The sequence below is a fragment of the Diospyros lotus genome, chromosome 13 (assembly GCF_014633365.1).
Source record: "Diospyros lotus cultivar Yz01 chromosome 13, ASM1463336v1, whole genome shotgun sequence".
Taxonomy (NCBI): Eukaryota; Viridiplantae; Streptophyta; class Magnoliopsida; order Ericales; family Ebenaceae; genus Diospyros; species Diospyros lotus.
The window spans coordinates 28,347,732-28,352,788 of record NC_068350.1 but is presented as its reverse complement, the minus strand read 5'-3'; the positions used below and the strand labels follow the sequence as shown (position 1 = coordinate 28,352,788).

Sequence of the window (5,057 nt, the reverse complement as noted above, 5' to 3'; positions counted from 1 at the left end):
CCATGCAATGCTCTATAAAATCTGAAAATATACTTACCATGCATCGCTGAAAGGTACCTGGAGCATTACATAGACCGAAAGGCATTCTTCTATAAGCGAATGTGCCAAAGGGGCAGGTGAAGGTGGTCTTCTCTTGATCCTCTAGGGCTATGCAAATCTGAAAGTATCCAGAAAAACCGTCAAGGAAACAATAGTGTGACTTACCAGCCAACCTCTCCAACATCTGATCAATGAATGGGAGGGGGAAATGATCTTTTCTGGTTGCTTGGTTCAGCTTTCTATAATCAATGCAGACTCTCCAACTGTTCTGCACTCTCATGGGGATGAGCTCATTGTGCTCATTTGGGACCACCGTGATGCCCGTCTTTTTTGGAACAACCTGCACGGGACTCACCCACTTGCTGTCAGAAATAGGGTAAATAATACCGGCTGCAAGTAATTTACTTACCTCCTGTTTTACCACATCAAGGATGGTTGGGTTAAGTCTTCTTTGAGGCTGCCTTGCTGGTTTTGCTCCTTTCTCCAATAAGATACGGTGCATGCAAACAGATGGGCTGATTCCAGTTATGTCCGCTAAAGTCCACCCAATTGCTTTCTTATTGTTTTTCAGCACATCCAGCAACTTTCTCTCTTGGTCAGGCTGCAAGTTGTTTGCAATGATGACTGGCAGCTTCTCATCTTTCTCCAAGAATGCATACTTGAGGTGCTGAGGCAAAGGCTTGCACTGAATGGTGGGTGGCTGCTGCAAAGAGGGGGCTGACCTATTTGACTGGAACTCTAACTCCAAGGCACTATCAACCTGCTCAACAAGGTTAGCAGCACTATCTTCCACTTGGGAAATGTTAGCATCAAAATCAAACTCATGTCTATGCAAAAATTCAGCAATCTCTAAGCATGCAGCACATTGACTCTCTCCATCACTACAATTAGTGCAAATAATCGTATCTGGGAACTCATGCACAGTGGGGATTTTATCAATTAAATCAGAAGACTCAGAACATGCTTCATTCACTAACAGGTCAACTCTATTTACTTGAAAAGTGGAATGATCCTCGGCAGGGAATTTCATGGCATCAAGTATCTTGAAGTTAATTGTGTTACCAGCAAATTCCATGGAAAGTGTACCCTCATGCACATTGATAATAGTTCTAGCAGTTTTTAAGAATGGTCTCCCTAGGATCAAGGGTGCATGCTCAAGTGTGCTGTTATCTTCCATATTCAAAACATAAAAATCTGCTGGAAAGATTAAATCCTTAACCTTAACCAGCACATCTTCTAGGACTCCAGTGGGGTGTGCAGTACTTCTATTGGCTAGTTGGACAACCACTCCTGTTGGCTTCAAAGGACCACACTGCAATGAAGCATAAATAGAGTTAGGCATGACATTAATGGATGCACCTAAATCTAGTAAAGCATTGCTAAATTGCATGTCTCCTATAGTACAAGGAATGGAGAACATCCCTGGATCTTTACACTTTGCTGGCATGGCAGGTTGGATAAGGGCAGAGACATTTCTCCCAAGGTTGATCTTCTCATTCCCCATAAGCTTCCTCTTGTGAGTACACAAATCCTTGAGAAATTTTGCATACTTGGGGATTTGTCTAATGGCTTCAAGGAGGGGGATGTTGACTTCAACTTTCTGGAATGTTTCCAGAATCTCTTTATCCACTTCGGCCTCTGCTCTTTTCTTGTTTTGTGTTGCTCGATGTGGGAATGGTAGGGGCTGGATGTTGGAAGACTCTCCTTGTTCTTGATAGCTGGAGTTTGGTTGCTTGGCTTCTTGGACTGAGGAGGGTTGCTGCTCTTTGCTACCCTCTACATTCTGCTTCTCTACATGCTGCTCCATGTTTGATGATGGTGGAGGGGTTTGGTTGATTACTTCTTTCCCATTTCGAAGCATGATGGCACTAACATTACCCCTTGGATTGGCAACTGGTTGTGAAGGAAGCTGCCCCGAACCTTGACTCCTTAACTCATTGATGTTTGTGGCTAGCTGGCCTATTTGGGTCTCCAAATTTTGAATTGTGGTTTCTGTTTTCTGTTGGAATTGGAGTGTGTTGGCTGCTAGTTGCTTAACAAGATCATCTAAGGTAGGTTCTGACTTGGGTAATGGTGGTGCTTGTTGCATGGCTTGATTCTGCCTTGGTGGTGGAGCATGGTTGCTTGAAGGATGGAACCTCTGCTGAAATGGTTGATTCTGGTATGGCTGCTGTTGGTGCACATGTTGATTGGAAGGGCTGCCATATCTGAGGTTTGGATGGTCTCTCCAACCTGGATTGTAGGTGGCTGAGTATGGATCATACTTGTGTTGTGGATGCTGCTGGAAAGGTGGATTGTGCTGCTGGAAAGGTCTTCCAGGAAAAATGCCTGCACATGTCTCATTATTTTCTTGCAACTGTGGGCATTGGTCTGTTGTATGGGATGGCAAGGAGTAAATGCCACAAAGCTGCTGCTGGGGTTGCTTTCTCTCTAATGCCAACTGCCTGACCATGGAAGCCAATTCCTCAAGCTTGTTTTCCATCCTTTGCTGGTCCATAGTGGCAGCCACATTGACTTCATTGATGGCTTTTGTAGGAGTGTTAATTCTGGTGCCAAATTGCTGGGCATTTTGTGCCATCTTTGATATCAGCTCTTGTGCAGCTGCTGGGGTCTTCTCTGCCAAAGCTCCTCCACTTGCAGCATCTACCAAGTACCTATCCATGGGGATTAGACCTTCATAGAGATACTGAATTAGGAGTTGGTCACTTATCTGATGGTGAGGACAGCTGGAACACAACTTCTTGAACCTCTCCCAATACTCATGTAGAGTTTCACCACTCATCTGCCTTATACCACAAATTTCCTTCCTTATTGATGCTGTTCTGGAGGCTAGAAAGAATTTTTCCAGGAAGATCCTTTTCAATCCATCCCAGCTGGTAATGACAGCTGGTGGCAGGTAGTAGAGCCAATCTTTGGCTGATCCATCAAGTGAGAATGGAAAGGCTCTCAGCTTGATCTGCTCTTCATCTACTCCTTGTGGCCGCATGGTTGAGCAAACAACATGAAATTCTTTTAGATGCTTGTGCGGATCCTCTCCTGCAAGACCATGAAACTTGGGCAACAGATGGATTAGTCCAGATTTGAGTTCAAAGTTAGCATCCAACTGTGGGTATTGAATACATAGGGGCTGATAATGCACATCAGGTGCAGCCAGCTCTCTAATGGTTCTACCATCCAAATGACCATGATTTGCATTATTTCCATTACCATTATTTCCATTATTTCCATTACCATTATCTACCATATTGATGAATTCTGGAATAGGTTCGGATGAAGTATTAGAAGCACTATTAGGGTCAATCCTATCCCGAGACTTAAGCTCTCTAGCTTGCCTTCTAAGAGTGTTCTCTAATTCAAGATCCAAGTCAAGTAATGTTTTCTTAGATGACCTGGTCATGCACTAGAGATCAGCACAAAAACAGCACACAAAATGGCCTATGCATACCAAGAACACAGAAACACAAACAAAAACACACAAGCAAAAACAAAAACACACAAACAAAAAAAACACAAAAACAGGTCAAACAATAAGCCCTTAGACGATTTTTTTATGCAATTTTTCACAAAATTTCAACACAAAAACACTGAGGGACCTAAAAACACTAAAAACCACACCAAATTAGCCACTGAGAAACACAAAATGGCCCAAAAAGTGGTCTAAACGTTGGAATTTGGCCAAAAAAGGCTCTTTTCACAGCAAATCTGTGACTATTGATCCCCACACCCCCATTTCTTTGGACACCAAAAATCATATCAATCAGAGCAAGTGGAAAGCTGTGAACAGTAACTGTCAAAATCGTTTTCTTATCAAATCAGCTCCTATTTTGCCTCAAAGACCACTCTAAATGCAAGAAAACATCAAGGAAAGCATATGGACATGAAAGAACATCAAGTAAGGATGAGAAAGGAAGAGGATAGCACCGGTATCTCGAGCTCAATCCTTAAATAATGCTATCTGTCATGGAGGTGGTCAAAACCGCTGCTGAATGGAAGGCTGCTGCTGGTGATCTCCTCTTGGTTGCAGCTGCTGGTGCCTATCTGCCAAAAGAAAAGGGAGATTAGTGTGGAAGGTAAAGACAACGTTGAATGGAGTGTTAAAAGAGAGAAAATAAAAGAAAAATGTGAGAAAGAAAAACGGAATATCCTCTTGGTTAGGTGATCTGCTGTCAGAGGCAGAAAAGTGGGATTCAGAGCATGCTAAAAATGGTTATGCTCCTGATCTGCTGCAGGGTTGTCTCCCCTTGCTGTGTAAGCTTGCTTTTCAGCGCCTATCAGAGCACATGAAGATCAGAGAAGGACTGCAGGTGTGCTACTGAAAATCAGAGAAGGACTGCAGGTGTTTTGTGCTTTTTCAGTTGCTGCAGGGTTGCTTTTTCAGAAGATCAGATCGTGCAGCCCTCTCCAACAGCCACTTCTTTTTTCAAAAATGATACTAGAAACAAGAAAACAGAAAAGGAAACACACACACACAAAAAGAAGATCGAAAAGGTAAATAAGGCTTTTCTGTTGCTGCTTGCTATCAGTTCATCTCAAGAACAGAACAGAATTTCTCTTCACCAAGAACACAAAAACTGATAACCTTATCACCAAGAACACAAAATAGAGAAAACACTCGAACAAGAAAACAAAACAAACAGAGAATAGGGTCGGTCCTCTATGTTTTTAGAAGAAAAAACTTGGCTCCCCGGCAACGGCGCCAAAATTCTGACCGGCTGTCGAACCGCTCCAGAATTAGAGATCTATGAATCTCTTCTCTAGTTTGCAGCAAAGTGCACCCTAGGTCATCTCTCACAAGGAGCCTCACCTTCTTCTACCAACAAGGAGAACCAATACAAATAACAGTTTGTTTGGGGGGGGGGTTTTGACAGAAAACTAATTGGCAAAACAGAAAGATGAAGATGGATGAAAAATCAATAAGAGAAGTGCAACCGGCTGTGTATTTGTCTCCTATGTGAAATCTTCCTTGTCCACTCTATATATCTTGGTTTGCTAGATGCTTTGATCTCTGGAAAACAAAC

General features: G+C 42.8%; 1 non-coding gene across 1 annotated transcript; it reads left to right on the top strand.

Annotated features, from left to right (window-relative positions):
* Positions 1-2,747: 2,747 nt before the first annotated feature.
* On the top strand, positions 2,748-2,852 carry LOC127789406 (small nucleolar RNA R71). The gene has a single exon (XR_008020579.1). It is a non-coding gene; the product is annotated as a small nucleolar RNA R71 (small nucleolar RNA).
* The last annotated feature ends 2,205 nt before the right edge of the window (positions 2,853-5,057 follow it).